Source organism: Pinus tabuliformis, chromosome 9 (assembly GCF_031772625.1).
Source record: "Pinus tabuliformis cultivar Carrire ecotype Pingquan chromosome 9, CPIR1, whole genome shotgun sequence".
Taxonomy (NCBI): domain Eukaryota; kingdom Viridiplantae; phylum Streptophyta; class Pinopsida; order Pinales; family Pinaceae; genus Pinus; species Pinus tabuliformis.
Genome location: NC_142307.1, coordinates 1,159,596,183 through 1,159,616,560, shown reverse-complemented (window position 1 = coordinate 1,159,616,560; position 20,378 = coordinate 1,159,596,183). Strand labels below are relative to the sequence as shown.

Here is a 20,378-nt window from a genome sequence, read left to right as displayed (position 1 = left end):
AATGACAGTAATGTATGTATTGCAGGAGTTTCAATACCGCAGGAATATATCATGATAGAAACCCCAGCCTAACCTCATCCATCCATGATCACCATAAACCACTAAGTCCCTCAACCAATTCATCATTCCATAAGAACAACTTTCCAGGTTTGTTGAGCGAATCCAACCATCTTACAAACTCTTTTTTGAACTCTGAAGGAGTCCTAGCCACTCCATTGCCTTGTTTCTTCCATCATTCACCTTCCCTATGTACTATACCACCTTCCAAATCACTCCTATTTCTCTTGGATGGATCTTGTTGTTGGGTCAAGAAAAACGTATGTTTTCTCCTTGTAAATAGCTTTATTTATCACTCATCCTCACATGATTATCTTTGTTTATGGATAAAAGTAGAGGAAATAACAAATAAAGTTGGGTAAAAGTAATTAGTAACAAATTAGATGAATTTAAGCAGGAAAAACTAATTTTCACTATCTTTATGTGTAGAAGACGTGAATTGGATGATATTTGTTCAATCGAAAGAAAAACAACATCTCATAAAGGAAAAAGACAACATCATAGGCAAAGCAAGACAGCGGAAGACTGGGCAGACCAATGTTATTTTATGACAGAATTAGATTGAGCATTGTGAAATCCTCAGGATCACCTGATCCTGAGGATTCACTTTTATCTATTTACTTTTCTAAATGCTATATATAAGGCTAAAAGGCAAACTGCACGACTAATTTAGAAATTCACAGTTTGTAATTATTGTTTTGGACATATAATATTGTTACCTTGGTGATGTTGTAACTCTCTTACTTATTTTAATGAAGAATATTGTGTTTAAATCATAATTATATTATGTGTATTTCATAGCAGAAATTTTTGGCGACTTTGGGCCCAGTCAAGGGAAGATCTACTACTTCACATGTGTTATAATTTTTTCCATTCATTCTTTACTATTTGTTAATGTTAAGTTAATATCATTTCGATTATCATGAGGATTGACGATTCCGATTTGATTTTGTTGTTCATTCAAGATTCAGATTTAGCCGTGTGTTAGGCATAATTCTTTTGATTGAATTGGTTATGTTAGTTTTAGCATTAGATCGTTGTTCATTTCAAGTAATGTTATCGTAGATTTCATAGATAGAATTGATCGCTTTCCGTAATATGCTCATATATATTTGTTGTTAAATTATCAGTTGTTGTTCAATTACCATTTGTTGTTCAATTATCATAGTTCTCTTTCATGATTGAGTGAGTTAGTTTCAATTCCATTTAATACTGCCAAGTGTGATTCTTTACAGTTGTATTTGGATTCATTTTCATTCATAATAGGTTAAATAGAATTGAAAAGTGTGTTATTAATTTCTTTCAGAGTTACTTCTTTTAGAATTGTTTGGATTGAGTTCGAAGAGATAGTCATTAGCAATTGCAACGATTTATTATTAGTCAACCTCTGAATTCGCTGCATATATAGTGCTGACACTCTTGAAATAAAAAGACTTGCCTTGGGTTGACAATTAATGTAGGAATTAAAATTACTTGTAAAAAGACATCTTAGTGCACCAACATTTTGGCGCCGTTGCTAGTGAGAGTGTTTCAAAGTGATTTCCTTTTTATCTTTCTATGAAAGAATTGGGTTTCAAAAACAGGAGGTAAGAACCTATGTACCCAACAAGTAAAGTGCTTGCTCACCAGCGCGCTTTTAAGCAAAAGCTTAGAGGTTAAATAGGAATAGGTTTTTATGAATGACTAGGAATAGAAAGATAGAAAAAGATCAGAACCCCCCACCAAAATCCACAAAACCCAAGGGATTGGTGATCCTTGGGAGAATGACCTTTATAGATGAAATTGTAAGAAAAGCAGAATCTCAAGCATCAGTAGGATTCTGGGTTGTATCTGGAAAAAATCCCTACTGTAATCCCTCAAAAATAAGGCTCGCCATCTACAGCTTATGCTAAGATTCAAATCCGAATTGGAGGATCTCAACAGAGTCTTCAGGTTACAGCAAATTTACATTCTGATCCTCTACAAGAGGGAAAATCATGTAACTTAAGAGAAGGAAAGGGAGAAACTAGTGAAACTGCTAAGGCAGGACCTCAACTGTCTGCACAAGGATGTCCTGTGATCCCAAATCTAGGCAATGCTGCATAGCCAACCTGGATTGGTAATTCTCTACTTACCCAAAATGCACCCCCTGAAATCCCTAAAGGATATTGGCACATCATTGACCAAATGGAAAATCAACCCCCTCAAGGTCAAACCTCGACATTGGAATACCCCATAGTCAACCAAGTGGCTAATGTCCCCATGAAGGCTATTCCTCTGTAGAGCATGTTAGCGCTCAAATCTGCCTCAGGCTAAAAAAGGAAAAACTCGAGGCAACATCAAACCAAGCTCAGCCTCGTAGCTAGCCCTACGAGGACAGGAGAGGGCTCTCTCCAGTCAATCTCGATAAAATGAGCAATCGAGTGCGAGATGACTGAAAATGGGAACTGATTTTAGGCTAGTAAATGGATAGGAAAGGGGGAATTTGATAAATGTCTGGGTTTTCTGGGCAGCGTAGGATCAAGAATAACATGAGCAGGGAAATTAAATATGAAACACAGATTATCTCAGGAGGCAAGACAGACAATAAATTTAGCATTCAATTTTGACATTATATGGAATGAAAAGAACACTGAGAGTTTGACAAGGGCAATAGATGAATCCTTATCAAACAGAAGAAAACACAAAACATGAATACCTTCCCAAGGCAGAGCAACAAACTAGATTCTTCCTTTCTCACTTAAAAGTATTCATTTAGAAATGATTATGAAATGAAATGGAAACATAACAAGCTACATATGAAACAAAGGAAAAAACAAATGCTGAATTCACACCACAAGAATCTCAGGAGTCAGAGCTGTATCTTTTCATTAAATCCCTGTCAAAAAACTGTACAGTGAAGTTTTCCTTCACAGCTCTCCCACTGTTTGCCAGAACTCAGAACCCTTTACAAATGATTTTTTATGCCATAAATAAGCTCCACTATGGGAAAACAAATCGATCCAAATGGGGAGCTGTTACAACTAAAATCCTGCGGATATGAAATGAACCGTCCATCTATTCTATAGACATAACAATGTTTCATTATTTCACTTGAAACTTTTTTTGAAGATCAATAAAAAGATGACAACTGTAGCTGCAGATCATAACTAAAGTGAAAAATAGGAAATTGAACCCTGTTTCTCTGCCCTAGTAGATGTCTCTAATTTAAATTTTGGATTTTTGATTTCCGACTTTTTGCCTTCCCTGTGCCTTTTCCACTACTTGGTTTTCGACTTTTTCACCTTTTATGTCATTCAAGGCCTTCTGCTTAATGCACTACTTACAACAATACTGATGTGTTTCAACGTTTTTTGTGCAAACACAAGTGCTTCAAGTAATGAGTTGCTTGCAAGCCTATTGGCACCATGAAGTCCTGTACAGGCAACTCCACCAGCTACATATAGACCCATTATAGGTGTCTCTCCATGAAGTTTAGCTTGAACCCCACCACACATATAATGTGCAGCTGACACTACAGGTGTAGGACTTTCTGTAATGTCAAGGCCATACTTCAAACACTCAGTAGCAATATTTGGGGAAATGATACAATGTTTCCTCCTTGGCTCTGTGACTTATATCCAATAGAACATATCTCTCATTCTGTTTCTCTAATTGATCATCAATACTGCGTGCCACCACATCTCTAGGTGCAAGTTCTCCTCTGGAATCATACTGTGGCATGAACCTTTCCATAACTTGATTGTAAAGAATACCACCAGACCCACAAACAGCTTCACTTATTAAAATTGCAATTTCTCGTGTATGAGGTTTAATTGGTAGACATTTCATCAGCTAATGCAGTGGGATGAAATTGTACAAACTCCATATTTGAAATAACTGCAGATGCTCTATATTCCATCGCAATACCATCACCAGCTGCAACACGAGGATTTGTGGTAGTAGGATAAATATGTCCAGCCCCACCAGATGCAAGTAAAGTTACCCTTGAAATGAAGCGGACCACCTCATTAGTGTCGGTGTTCAATGTGTCCACACCATGACAGTAAATATTTGATCCATCTTGAAACGTAAGCAAGTCTATGTCAAAGTGATGCTCAAACATGGTGATGTTGGGGTTATTAACAATAGCCTTCAACAGAGCTTGCTCAATCTCTCTTCCTGTCATATCTGCTGCATGAACAATACGGTGATGAGAATGCCCCCTTCTCTAGCAAGATGTAAGCTACCATCTTCACCATGATCAAAGGATGTACCCATGGTGATCAACTCTTTAACTCTATCTGGGCCTTCTATGCATACCACCTTTACAGTCTCTTTATCACATAAGTATGCACTAGCAACAATAGTATCCCGAATGTGGTTCTCAATAGAATCTGAAGGAGCAAAAAACGGCACTAACACCACCTTGTGCATAATTTGTATCACTCTCATGTGGTTCAGCTTTTGTGATGACTGCCACAGACCCATGTTTTGCAACTTCAAGGGCATATCTAAGACCAGCCACTCCACTACCAATGATAGAAAAATCAAAATATTTAATTGAATTGGCACTTGATTTGGATACATGAACTGCCTTTGGAGATTTTCTCTCTTCATTGTCTATGGAGGCCATGCAAAGTTGAGGGCTTTGAAATCACATATTTTCAAATATCCCCAATGTATATCTTTCAATCCTTTTCTTATAGGTGAAGTTCTTCAGCGATGTCTGGGACAGTAGTGAAAGTTGTTTTTGCATTTTATTCCTCCCTGAGTGCATTGCAATGGATAACTGGCCATTGTTTTCCAGTACATGCTTTGCATTCATCATATATAATCTTGTGGAAGGGTTCCTTGTATTGAAGGCTTGTGTCATTCAAGGCCGCCTCCTCTGTTTGACCAAAATCTATAGTGTGTTGCACCTCATCTAGATCTGGAATTTGGTAGTTTACTTCTTCCATGCCACCCTTTTCTACCAAATATTTGCTCATCAGAGGTGATTGCACAGGTGCATCCTTGAGTTCTCTGGTTATTTTATCCAATACCACTAATTCTTGATTGCCTTCCCTTGCATGCTACAAGAATTGATTTTTTAGAGTCTATCCATTAGGTGCCAACCTTAAATCCCTTGATAAGCCCTGGAACTTGCTTCAAACATTTCATTTAATGAAGGTTCCACTTTGGTAGCACTTGTAGAGGATATAAAGACTTGACGAGTAGATGAAAGAAGGTTCTTTACATCATTTCCTGCTTAACAATGGTGCCTGGTCGTGAAACGTATGCAACAGGAGCAGGTTCACTAGCTAATAGCATTTACCGCCAATTGTAAATTTTTTGATATATAGGAACCCATTTTGGAATAATAAGACTTCTAGAACCAATGCATTCATAAGAAGTGTTGTTCTGTACCATTAAATCTTCCTCCATCAACATCATCAAATCATCTTTTCTTGCCAAGCTTATCTCAGTCAAATATTGACATAAGGACTTCTCAAGATATGTTTTCTGTTTCTTGGACGTCATCCAATGCACTGATTTGAGGATGTAAATTCAATGATGAATATTCTTGCAATTTGACCCCACAAGAAACATGACCCCAGTTTAATAAAGGAAAGTAGGGAAGCTTGCACGCTCTGAGTGCATGAAAAATTGAATCAATGTTAGAAACCACGTTCCATCCAGACCTAGGAAAATATGAGTTTAGAAATCCACCTTCCAAAATATCATCAAACACATTAATTTTAGGTGGCGGCCAACTAGGAACGTTGTCTGAGCTACAGAACAACATCACTTTTAGTTCTTTCCAATGCCTGATTGAAAATAGTAATACAATCCCTCGGTGTCACCTCTGATGGCTTCACATTTAAGAGGGCGTTCAAATGAGGGTACAGAGACTCTAAAACCAGATCTCGAACATCTGAAGAATGAACATTTGGTTGTAAAGGAGCATGATGGGCAAGCCACAATAACTCCTCTCTTAAGCAATCCTCACTAAAAAAACCCCTTCGACATCATTTTCATTATGGATTTGAGACTTCTGCGACTTGCATTCTATGTGGTTGCATCTTCCGGATTCATCGCATCTGTTGTTTTAGTGCATCGACGTTTCGAACCAGCCACTGTGGTTCATCATCAGGATGAGAATTATTGAAGAAGTCAGTGATGAGTGATGGTGAATAAATAGGTAAAGGTAAGGGAGAGAGCAGAGCCGACAGCATCCAGGCAACGTTTGAGAAAGGTGAGGTCTGACTTCTTCTTTGCAATTTTTACCCTGTATTGTTCCAGTAAACGGACTTCTTGTAATTTCTCCCTTCCGTATAGGTCGAAAATTATGGATTTGAGACTTCTGCGACTTGCATTCTGTGTGGTTGCATCTTCCGGATTCATCGCATCTGTTGTTTTAGTGCATCGACGTTTCGAACCACAGTGGCTGGTTCGAAACGTCGATGCACTAAAACAACAGATGCGATGAATCCGGAAGATGCAACCACACATCATTTTCATTCTCTCTATCAAGAATAACAGACCCGCTATTAATCCTCATCCTATCCAATTTATGAAGCTCTAACAGGTTCTCTACTGTGATTCCTTCAACATTTCCAGAGCTCAGCTGGCAAACGATATTCAGTTTGACCAGTTGTCTTTAAAGATATCTCAGCTGTCTGCTGATGAACTATCTATATGGAGGCCGCTCTGCGAATTGTTTAGTTTTCTATTACATGTGTCATCTGAAAAAATGGTTTTCCATTAAAATTTTGCTTTTAATGAACACGCCCAGCTGCCATTCTCCTTTAATACCACATGCAACCCAATCACAACAAATTCATTACTCTATTTAGCAGGATCAAAACGTATGATTATGCGCCCTTCATCCCTCTGAACAACGTATTGGTTTAAAAGGGCAGCCTTTGCGTGCCCAGTATGGAGATAGCCACGTAGTTTCTGAGGAACACGTGTACATACATTTAAATTCAGCTCCAGCCGAAAAGACATAGGTGTTTCCCAACCATGCATCGGTCTGAGCTGTTTTAAACGAATCACGGAATACATCTATGGCAATTGCATCGAAATACTTTCACCGAGATTATAACTTCATTCCATATGTTGAGATAAAGTATGTTTTCACTGCTTGAATACATGAAGACCCTTGAACGCAAGAATCGCTTATCAGTCGGACTTCTCTTCATTTTCCATTTCCACTTGTTTCTCACCCATCGGCAATGCATCTGAGATATTCAACACTGATGCTACAGTCAACCTGAAATGCCTGAAGAGACGTGGATGACATATCCTCCTGAATAGTCAATCACACCCCATTGGAAAAGGAATCCTCCTCCCCATAAGCTGAAAGCTCCTACTGTATATGAGAAGGTGAGCCGTAATGGCACAAATGCCATCCAGGTTTTGATATTCATTCTTCCTAGCACTGCACCAACCAATAAAATCGATGTTATTTCTGCAAAAGACAACTGGAAAAACACAATGGTAGCCATAGGAAAGAAAGGTGCGATCATAGCGGTCTCCAAGGTGCCATTATGGTGGTTGCGCTGTGATGCAGGAAGGTCGACAGCTCCGATGAAGTACTTTTGGCCTAGTCTTGGACCTGCCTTGCCCCAGAAAGGAAGCAATTTATGCCCAAATGCCATTTTATATGTCCATGTAACTCAGCAGACCATGACAGCAGAAAATACATATAGTGCCATGAAAGAAGCATTTACAGCCCATTTCTTTTTTTCTTTTTTTTTACTATGCTGCCATATAGGATGACTAGGCCTGGCATGCTTTGCATACCCACAAGTGTGGCCGCTACCATTTGCCATGCAATGTCTCCTTTGTTGAGCCAATCAGGAGATGTAGTCCTATTCTGATAGGCAATTGGCAAATAAGTATCCATGGCTGAAGAAATAATCAGCAGAACTCAATATTGGACACCGAGACAAGACCTTGCCTGAGTGAAGCTCGAGTCAGACTATAGACTGAGAAATTCTTCCAATGCCTGCACTTGTTTCTCTCTTTAACGGAACAATTTTCTTTGCAGTCAGAAGTCGCACTGTTTTGACAAGCGACTGATAATGCAGTATTTGTCTCTGAATCATGAGTTGAATTTAACAATGGATCGATTTTAGGCATTAGACTTGTAGACTTCCAGGAACTGTTACTCATGGTTTTTCCTTTGAGCTTCTGAGGCCCCAAAATTTAGGGAGCGCCTGTGTATGCCATGTTGTGATTGATTGCCAAGCTTGCATCCAAAAGAGGTATGTTGTTCCACTACACATTTTTGTTCACTTTCCAGCTTCACATTGGGATCACCAGCTGAATTTGTGTCCAGGAAAGAGCAATACATCAGTTTGTGGAGTACTATCAAGACCGCTTTCTCTACAAGCCCTGTCAGAGTGATTCACTATGTCTTTTAGTCCTTGCTGAAGGAATGCACCGGAGCAATCTGTGGATGATGATGCCTTCTGCCACTCTTCAATTTCACAGGTTGAGCCTTTGGATAGAATGAAGGCAAAACTACCTATTGTTTGATCCACCAATTTTTCATCATGGCTGACATCTGTTTCTAAGGTTTTACAGTTGTTTGCAAACAATAATATATTAGAATGGTGACTATCTACATATGACCAGACACTTGACAACCCCTCAGTATCATTTTGACCAACATGTCCCATCTTTCTGATAGCTGAAGCTTTCATGCTTCCTTCCGAGTTCAACGAAAAGGTACCTTCCTCACCTCCCTGTGATGTCTCAGCTTCAGAGGAAATTTTACCTGTATCCAGAAATTCCTCTGGAAAATGTGACAGTTCAATCATCTCCGTGTCTTTCATTAGCGACCTGATCTCCCATAAAACTAGCTTGTAGCAAAAAATTTGAGTCATTTCGGAAATTTGAGGAAGAAATGGTGAAAAATTTCTTTGGAGGCTCAGTGCGCCGCGCACACAACCCAGTACTCCACGCGGGCTATGTGTGCCGCGCCCATGCAATTTTGCAATGCGGAAAAGGCCCCTATGCGCCGCACGCACCCAGTGCATCGTGCCACTTAGCCTATGCGCCACGTCAGCAAACTCAGCCACATTTTTTGCCCAGTTTACCTCTAATCACTAATTTTTCTCCAGATTCATTTGTCTCCGCAATTTTCTTTGAGTGCATACTCCTTATTTGCTTTCCCCGATTGGAACCACATGATCATTGTCACTAAATGCTTCTTCCATTTCTGCATTTGCAAGTGATGGGTCTCTCCATGTTTATGGAGGCCATTCATAGTTTCAATTTATGTCATATGAGTAACATCAAAGTTTTCTCTTTTTAGTGTCTTGCTTGATTAAAATGATGACTCTTCTGTTGATTCTTTGCAGGGATAGGAGCTGCTAAACCCAACAAGATGGGCAGGGCTACCTGAAGAACTGTAAAATCTTATCAATCATGTATTAAACAAACTTAATAATTTCTTCTTCAAAATAGAGTTTTGAAGAAGAAATGTCCTTCAAAATTATTAATAATGTGAATCTTGAAGTGAAACTCACTGAACCTCCCTCTGGCCTGCAAGCGTTATTTCACACTTCTTGAGGCCAAACCCTGGACTTAAGAATTAAAATAACTCCTTTTGACCAAAATGGCATTTGATGATGGCAAATGATGAGAAATGAACCTTGGTGAATTTGGCTCTGACAGAGGACTGACAAGACTGAGTCCAACAGAGCATTCCAACTTTTCATGGGATGATCATAGAGGATCCTGATTCCTTCCTATTTGAATTTGATGTTCTCGGTAGAAGGTATGACTACACCACTGACCCTCAAAAGATAAAATTGTTCCCTTCTACTCTAAAAGTAGTAGCTTTAAGATGGTTGATGGGTCTGGGTGGGTGTACTATTAATTATTGGGATGATATGAAGACCTCCTTCCTCACAAGATACCAGGACTTTTGCAAGACTAGGGAGCTAAAAGGTGAAATCTTTAAGATGGTTGCAAAGGATAATGAAACTCTAGAAGAATACATCAAATGGTTTCATTATAATTTGCAGAGATCTCCACACACCACCTTACCAAAAGAAGTCCTAAGAGCTATCTTAATTAAAGGAATGAAAGAAAAGTGGATAGACACTCTAAAATTAATGGGGAAAGGGGATATTTCTCAAGAAGATTATGATGAAATCATTCTCTTGTGTATCAGGTGTTCATGAGGAAGTACACGCACAGGAGCAGGAAGCTAAGATCCCATGAGTAGGGGAAGCAAACCACATAGTGGAGGCATAACACGAATGGAAATCGGAAACCTCTTGGAAGATTTCAAGATGGACATCCTAGGAACCCTCACAATGCAGCTGGACATCCTACAAGCTAAATAGAAACAAGCCTTAGCAAAACAAAACTTGGCCATTTTCTACCCATGCTGTCAAAAGAAGCACAACCAACGGGAGTGTCCATTAGTCATGGTTCAAACATGCGCTATCTGTACCAAGGATCACGCTACGAAATAATGTCCATCACTGTCGGGGCTGAAAGCGGTTTTCAAGGAAGTAGAGGAAGAGACGAAACCAGTGTATCTAATGAACTAGCGTTGACAATGGCAGGCCAAACCTATGGGTATGTCACAAGATACATCCCAGTTCTTTCCTTCTTCACATTTTAATCAGCAACCGAACTCTGGGATAGCATGGCAAGGCTAATCACATTACTCAAAGTGGCAATCCTAGCCATTCCCTATGATACCTTGGCCAACTCAATCCCTTCCAGGTAATGGCTGTCCAAATTCTCCTTTTGCTCCTATTTGGAAAGGTAATCCCTATCAAGCCCCGTAGCCTTCCTACACTTCCCAAAATCCGAATTGGTCTAAAAATTCGCAGCGACCACTGGGGATATCCAATACACCTATGGCGATAGGTCCTCAACCTCAACCTACATTATCATCTCCTTATCCATTACAACAAAATCCTGAGCCTCTTCTGTGCCCTTAATTTCTAGCTCAACTAAATTCGAATCCCAATAATAGACCAGTTCAACTGGTGCAGATTGTCAAAAGCTCATACTATTAGATTGAACAAAAAGAATGTAATGAACTAAGATTGAGGTCAGTATGTATCATCACCCCTGAGGAAAATAGGGACCAGCCATCAATTGAGATTGAAACCACACCTGTACATATACAACCACCTGTAATTGATACTAAAATAAAACAAGGAGAAGAGACAAATCGGCATAAATATCTTGAGGAACTCATAGTAACTTCTCCCTTGTTCCCCGAAAGGTTAATGATACCTAAGCTGATTGTTTACCCAGATTTTGATCTTGCAGGGAAAGTAAAAAATATTTGTATAAAAATTTCTCTCCTCCAGGCCATCTAAGGCATTCCCATCTATGCTAAAACAATTAAAGAGCTATGTGTAAAGAAGCCTGTGAGGAAAGAAAAAACGTCATCCACCATTTATGTAGTAGGAACCTTATCCGATTTATTCTTGGGAGGGGAAACTCCACTGAAGTATGAAGATCCTGGGAATCCCATAATGACAGTGAAAATATATGGCTACTCTTTTCCCAATATGCTAGTTGATCTCGGTGCAGACATTAACATTTTAACAACAAAAACCTGTCAAGCACTTGGTATTACAGCCTTGGAAACAACCACCACCTTACTAGAACTTGCTAATCATTCAGTGGTAAGGCTAAAAGGAACTTTACAAGATATTACAACTCTTGTTGATTCATGGGAGTATCCAGTATATTTTCTTGTTATAAACCCAAAGAGTCGATTGGATGGGCACCCTCTGATTCTAGGCCGACCTTGGCTGGCAACAGTTGATGCTTATATAGGCTACCGAGAGGGAAGCATGACTATTGTAAAGAGTGATGATGTAAAAAAACGTGTTTTATATCCCCCTACCAAACCAAATCTTCCCATTGCAAAAATATGTAAATAACCACCAGCATACCTAGAAGAAAGCATCATTTCACCACTGATAGTAGTAGAGGAAATTGAATTCAAAGATCAGACTGAAGATGACATTATCAACAACTTTATCAATCAGCCAACTATGAGCAATGTAAAGTGTCAAATGTTAAAATCAATTCTTGATAATGAAGTCTTGGAAGATCCTTTAAAGGATACTGATGATCAGCACATCTAGACGACTGTTGTCCATAACAGCAAGCTTGTGGAAATTGAACTAGGAAAAGTTTTAAACATTAATGATAGTCTGGACAGTGATCAACAGCAAAAGCTCATTCAGGTCCTCCAAAAATATAAAGGGGATTTTTCCTGGGATTATCCTGACATGAAGGGTATAGACCCACAGTTGTGCGCACATCACATCTATACCGAAAAGGATGCTCATTTTTGGGCAGTGAATCCCCCCATAGCATGGTTTTGTGGCTTAAAGCCCGCGTTTTGGTCATTGTAACGTAAAGACCCCACAAAATATGAGTGCGGTGCGTGAGAGTCTAGGGTTGTCTACCCTAAAATAATGTAATTTAGTTTAGAATGTGTCAGCCTACTTATGGTCTGCGGACCATGGGATTGTATAAATAGAGCAAGGCTCTAAGTGTAAAAGGCACTCTTTTAGCATTGAGAAGTATTATGAGTTTTGAATGAGGAATTAAACTCTGAGTCTATAATTCTGATTCTTGGGTTGTAGTAGTAGGAATTGGCTCTGCAACTATGTGCACAAAGGCCTGGTAGAGTCCGCAACTGTGTGCGCAGACCCCTGCAGCTGAGTGCACAGGGCAGAGTTGGGATTGTATCTAAACAGAGGTTTAATAAATGATAAGTTGATTCTAAAATATTGTGCATTTTCTCATAGATTTGTGTGTGCTTATGCTTCTCTTGTATTCATGCATCTCTTTACAGTTTTATGATTTTGCGCACTGGTTATAAATGTTGAATGGTTAATAAGGATATTGGGTACACACAATTAAGTCAAGATCTATAATAATAGCATACTGAAGATTAAAGATCTAGATAGCACCTCTTCGCGCTCTTTACAGAACTCCGTGGAAGCAATTACACAAGTTGCAAAGGTCAGACGGCTACACGGAGCAGTGAAAGCATGCAGATTAGGTTCGAGAACTTCCTAAGACTTCATCAAGACATCCCTAGGGTGTAGAAACCTGGTTCCAGAACCCTCCCATACTACCTCGGGTAATACCTCAGTCTGTGCACCATGGGCTATTGTCGAAAGGGCCAGTGGTTTTGGGATTTGTTTGGCTAAATCACTTCTGAACCTGGGTCAGGCCCCAACAAGGCAAAAAATGGTTCCATTGCTAGCACCGAGATCTACCTAAGGGATTTCTGATGTCGTTCCATTGGAACCCTATGAATAAAGAAATTGAAGAGTGGTTGGACAAAAAATTTCACGAGTTCGTGACACAGGGAAACAGAACTCTGCAGATATCTAAGAAGAGGTGGCTAGATCACTACGTATATACGGAAATCCACGAGATCTTCTTCGTGTCCTTCCCTTCTGATCTGCATGAGTGGATCGTGAGGTTAGATGACAGCCAAGGAAGCTATAACCGCGACCAACCAATAGTGTGGACTCTAAAGTTAGTACGTAGACTATAGGCATCAGAAGATAAGATCGCGTGAGCTGTGGACCATTGGCTCGAACGGATAATAGGAGGTTTTATCACTGAGTTTGCGATAGACACGACTGGGAGCTACAACGAAGTAGAAAGAGATTTTCTCAAGGGACCACGAGGTAAGTACATCAAATATTTGAATACCTGGATTAAGATGTTGTTATGTGAAAAACGGGTGATGTGAATAAATTAATGTTTGAAACTACGCAGAGCGAAAAGGTCTACAAAGGTAGCGGGTAATTAGGAAACAATCCCTTAATTTCACCTTCACGAGAGAGAAAGGAAGAGCTCGCTCGAGTCTCTCCGAGGAGTGCGGTTAGCTTGATAAGGCAGTGCATTCCGCAGTTACCATCTCCACTTATGCCACCACTCGCTTCACCTCCTTCACCTCCATCTTCGCCCACACCACCTCCACAAAACCAGCAGTTCAGTATGGTGAGTGCGATTAAGCTACCCGTATTTAGAGGAGTAGGAAATGAGGACCCAGACAAGTTCTGGTTCATGGTAAGAGTAGTGTGGGAAGCACAAGGGGTTACGGATGATAACATTAAGAAGGCTACATTGGTGAGCGCGTTGCAGGATCATGCATTGACATGGTATATCAAGCACTTGAATGATCACCCGAATGCAGGAATAGCAGATATCCAGAATGCACTGAATAGAGAATTTATCTGGCGGAAATTAGAGACGTAGTAAATCATCAGATTTAAAGAAATCGCGATGCTCCTAAGTGATACCCCATGGGATCTAGATCAGCGGCTGAAGAGTACGATCCGCGAGGCAAATATGACGCTAATGGATGCACAACACTGCGCATGGTTTGTGGTGTTTTTGACACCCCACCTGACGACGGCACTGTCACAGCAAAAGCTTTTAACCCAGGCCGAAGCATTGGAGATGGTGATGAGGTTGTATGAAACACCGATATAGGATCTGGATCTAGGAGTTCAACAAATCCACGCACAACTACAGAATCTATGCTTGGAGATGTAGAGTTTGAAACAAATTAGGGCAGCACGGTCGGAGGCTCACGAGGAAGTGTGGTGCATAAAATGCAAAGGCTACGGCCATGACAAGGATCATTGTCTAGTATTCATGAATTACTTGGTAGGAGGGGGGGCTATGCCATTGAGGCCGGAGGCACAGGCAGGGCCGAATGCGAAAATGGTGCATGATCTGTTAGATAGGAGGAAAACACACAATGGGCAATTATCATCTATTGCAAAAATATACACAGACTCTATGTCTAGTCAGTTTAATGTCTTAAATTTCTCTACATAAATTATTAATCTAGGTATCATAAACTGATGAAGTGTGGTGTACCATATGTGCTTAGTTAACCTTTTTCTTACTTCGTTGTTTTATAGTTTTTGTTTTGTTTTGGGGTTTTGTTCTTGTTGATCTCCTAAAGTGTCTAATGCAAATGGAAATCCTATTCCTAAGTCTCTAGAAGGCAAGTATGGATATAGATTCTAAGGCAATTATGTCCTCTATAATGATTTCCAGAACTTAACACTTCAGAAGGTCTTAGAATATACTAGTGATGACAGTAATGCTTGAACAAGAATGGAAAATGTGCTACTATTTAAACAAGTAAATAATGAACTACTGATCATGAAACTATTATCTTTGTTGCTGTCTAAATATAGAAAAGTGATTTAAGCTACTGCACTCAAAGAAATAAAAAATTGCAAGGAAAGTAAAACTAAAATCAAATCACACATTCATAATTCGATCCCTTGCCAGTAGTCCCACTATGGCTTTCAGAGGTAACCGTCAATGATATGAGCAATTTAATATCTAATTACAGAAAAGTAAAACTAAAATCAACTTACACATTCATAATTCGATCCCTCGCCAGTAGTCCCGCTATGGATTTCAGAGGTAACCGTCAATGATATGAACAAGTGAATATCTAATTGCAGAAAAGTAAAACTAAAATCAAATTACACATTCATAATTCAATCCCTCGCCAGTAGTCCTGCTATGGCTTTCGGAGGTAACCGTCAATGATATGAGAAATTTAATATCTAATTGCAGAAAAGTAAAACTAAAATCAAATCACATCAATTCATAGTCTGACCCCTCGCCATTTAGTCTCGTTATGGATTTCAGAGGTAATCATCAACAACTAGCAATCTGATATCTAATTGCAGAAAAGTAAACTTAAAATCAAATCACATCAATTCATAGTCTGACCCCTTGCCAGTTAGTCTCGCTATGGCTTTCGGAGGTAATCATCAATAACTTGAACAATCTAATATCTAAACTAACTAACAAAGAAAATGAATAAAACTGAAATCAAAGCATAACTGAAATTGAAAAGCTAAAAAAAAACAAAGTCAGTAGAGAGGTAAATCTCATGTCACTATTTTCTGCAAAAACATGTAAAGAAAAACTAATCTACAATCAACCGGTTGAACACACTTGCATGAATTAAAATTGCATGAATGAAAATTCTAATCTATCAAACTTGAAAGCAATCAAATGACAAAATGAAATCAAAGCAAAATTACAAAATGAAATCTACTCTACCTTACATTCTAATATGCTCCATGACATCTACTTCACATCTCCTTCCATGTTGAGAACAACAAAGCTTTATTCAAATTCTTCAAAATTACAAAGTACAACAAAGCTCTCCAAAGCTTTCAAACACCATCTCACAAGCTAACAAGCTTAAGAACTAACAAACTAAGACTTAAAAACTCACAAGCTAAAAAGACTAACAAATGAAGGAGAGAGATCTCCTATTTATACAAAAAGATGAGAAGCCATCTAATTAATGAGAGTCCATGAATCTCTCCCTCTACCTCTAGAGTCCTAATCAAAATAGGAACTGATAAGACACATGTCTTTTTAGAATTACAATATAATTAGGAGATATGCCACATATCCTTATGATCCCATGATTCCTTCCACTCAAATTCGAATTTGGCCTTAGAGTGCCACATAAGGGTCTTCTAGAAGCCTTCTTTCAACCTACACATGTCAACAATCTCAACCCATTTGTTAGGTATAAGCATATGTACATTATTTTTTAATTTTTAACCACAAATTCACTTAAAAGGCTTAGAATTAATAAAGTTTGGAAAACATAAATGTGGCCCAATGATAATGAAACTGGGATGAATGTGGTGACATAGTAGTAAAATGGAGGTGATATAATGGACATAATAGTGAAAGTGTAATGGAAATGAATGACATTTTCAAGACTCAACATACCCCCCAACTGAAGCTATTGCATGTCGTCATGCAATATATATTACATTAACTCTTTTGATCCTTGAGATTTGGCTTAACTTTTCATGATATCATTTGTTAACTTCATATTTTTGCAAAGTGTTTTACTTGAATTGCAACATGGTTGGTTCTTGTGTTACAACCAATTTTTTTTTTTTTTTTTGCATTCTATTTTGATCTTTGAACTTTGCATAATGATATTTTGATTATTGTTGCAAAGTATATCTTTATTGGATTGCATGATGGTTGGTTCTTGTGTGACAACCATGATTTTGTTTGTATCCAATTTATACTTTAGGCACTTTTTCAAAAGCCATTGTATGCTCATAATAACAATGTAATAGTTAATATATGTTGGAAGTATGTGGGCTCTTGATTATGGTATGGACATGACAAGATATGAATATGAATGTATTCCCCCCCCCCCCCCCCCCACTGATGGTATTGGCAATTTTATGAAATGAGGAAGAGAAATGTTTTTCCCAACAATTATCATTATAGCTTTTTATGGAATTATATGGCCAAAAGTTAGAAAATGACGTACCTTAACTTACCCTTTGGAATGGATGAGTTGTATGTGTGGTGGCTGCAAAATTCTGATCATATTCTTCTTCAAGTGGCTGAACAAGAGGATTCATGGATAAAGAGTTAAGATGACTTTTTATTTCTTCTACTAAAACTTACTGAATCTGCTCCAAAATGCTGAAAATAATAGTCTTCATGTCTTCAAAACTCATTGGCACAATTCCTACTATGTGAAAAGATGTTCTGATGTCGAACATAGTAGGAAATTGTTGACTTAGTGGCCATTAATGGATGCCACTCGTCAACACGAGAACTCTCACCATTGATGACAATAACAGTCAAGATGCCCAAACACATCTTACTAGGTACGAATGATTTTTCCAATGTCGAGTCACCTAGAAGATCTAACGAACAAGGGACATTAATGTATTCCCATTGTTTGTCAGCATGAGGACTTGCCATTAAGGCATGCAAGCCTCAAGGTGTTTTTACAAAGAACTTAGACTCAAAGGACTATGGACTCAATAATTTGCATTGAAGCAGAGCAGAGCTTATTTGCGGAATGAAAATGACAGGAAATGGAATATGGCAATGGAGAACAGAAATGGCAATGGGAAATAAGCATGCGAATGAGCCTCTTGCTTTTATTTGTGGGTTATGAATGGACAAAAAGAGATGAAAAGTGTATGTGAATGTAAATGGAAAATATGGAAGGAAAATGAGATGAATGGTTTATTATGAGGTATGGATGTGATGGATGGATGTGATGGAGACAATAGTATCTGAAAGTTTTTCAAGTGTTTGGATCTGTTTTTTCATCAACATATTTCCTCTTTGTTGTTGATCATTCTCTTATGAAACAAATTGGTCTCTTAGAGAGACACCATTCTGTTGTAGTCATTTGTCCTTCCTCCTGGAACCTGCAAAAAAAACTAATACTTCTTCTGCAGTGGAATGTAAGGTTATCAAAGGAGAGAGGTGATCAATCTCTCTAGTTATGATATTTACACACAAAACTAAGAATTTGTATTAATGAAATAAGTCTTCAAAGGAAAAATAAAAACAATTTATACCTACTTTGGAATTGGTGCCCCAAGTTGAATGTTGCTTCTTTTCAGCAATTTATTTCATTATTTGTCATTTCAAACTCTAATGATGGATTTCTCATTGTGTAGATCTTGTTGAGATCTTTCCAACGGTACTTAAATCATCAAAATCTGATTTTGTATGAGAAAAGATAGGTTGATTTGAACAATGAGGTTTTTCTGGCTGCGGAATTAGAGAACAACTGTGGAATTGGACTTTAGCTTCGGAATGTGCACAGTTTCTGTAGCTAAAATCTTGAATAAAAAGTTAGCCATTCATCTTTCATCATCAGTCCAAAATTAATCAATACCTTTTGAAAAGTCATCAAATAACTTATTCATTTCATTGATTCAAAATTATTATTTTTTCTTGACATGTAGTGACTTAGTGTGGCGACTCAGTGTGGCGACTTAGTGATAACACACAACTTGACTTCTCTTTGACCGGGGCCTTTTTTATCGAATTGGATCAAATGAATAGGACACCATCCATGTACTGACATTCCCCAACTACCCATGTGGCTTGTTTTGCTTGATGACACCTGCAACCTAGAGTTTAACAAAAACAACTATGGAAAGTTGAATCAGCTGCAGAAAGTGGCTGCATTTCACAGCTAAAAGAAAGTCAACCATTAGTTTCCTGATTTAGTTATTTTCTTCATTGTCTGCATGTAGGAACTCTGTGAATGGTAGTGGCATATGAAGCAAAACAGTTTCAGCGATGGAAATGGGATACCAAGGTACCTACTCTTGTGCTGCTCAATTTTTTTTATTTTTTTTTTATTTTTTTTTAATATATACCCGAAGTCTCACTTTCCTACTGCCTTCTGAATCATAAGCCTTGAAGATGAATTCAATCTTTTGGTTACTTAGTAATTAGGCACGGGAACAATTTTAGAGCACTTCGACTATCAAAAAGATGATTATGCAAGAGTGAAAATATGCAAGAGCTAGTATGCAGAAATGATAGATTATTTTCAAGATCAAACGAAAACCAATGATTTCAAGAATACCATTATAATGCACCAGACTTTGATATGATTCAGATCAACCCAAAATTACCATGCAAACAGTCCCAAAATCTCACTTGAAAAATAAACAAGATAATACTTATTGAGCCTTTAAGTGTATTAGGATTATCATAACTTATTTTCAGGACTAAACTTTGAGGATTACACTGTTGTAGTAGTTATATCAGACTTCTGAAATACACAAGACTACTAAGGAAAATGAGCAACAAAGCTTCAACTTATAGTTTGATAAACAACTGAAGGCGCATCATGATAAAACCTCCACTCCTTCTAGTTTCTAAATCATAAAACAACCCATTTCCCTTTGTTGTGATGCTTTTATTTTCTATTGTTTGTGCCCTGTTCATTATAAAATATGAATGATCATCAAGATTGGCCAATTTTGTCTACCTCATTCACATTTTCACCAGAGAGAATTTGAAAGTACTATCTAAATCATACTTTGATTCCGTCGGGTCTGTAAGAGGATCTCTTCATCTCCACACTACCCATTACCGTAATCACCAATTGAAAACAGAGTTATGCTGAATGAATAATCCACTAATTATCTTCTTCACCACTCATTCGTTTATAAAGTTCACGTGAATGGTTTTTTTTTAAGAGTAGAAAATGAGTAAATAAATATGATAATGATTTCATTCACGTCTTTGAAATGCACTCACATTCTCCTCTTTAACGCATTATAAAATCAAATTTCAGTGCATTATACCATGCAGTTCTACCACCGAGAGCGATCACTCCTCCACACAGAATAATTATGCACTCAAACTCCACTATCATAGTCCAAGCAATATGGATGTAAAAGAGTCGTATTCACTTGGTCAAGTTATCCAATTTAGCTGTTAAACAAGTGGAGTGGAGAAGTTCGGTTGAAGATGACAGATCAGTTTGGAAGAGGCGTACT

General features: G+C 38.3%; 1 pseudogene; it reads right to left on the bottom strand.

Moving 5' to 3' along the window:
* Nucleotides 1-3,332: 3,332 nt before the first annotated feature.
* LOC149152726 (L-aspartate oxidase 2-a, chloroplastic pseudogene) lies at nt 3,333-4,863 on the bottom strand (annotated as a pseudogene).
* Nucleotides 4,864-20,378: the final 15,515 nt, after the last annotated feature.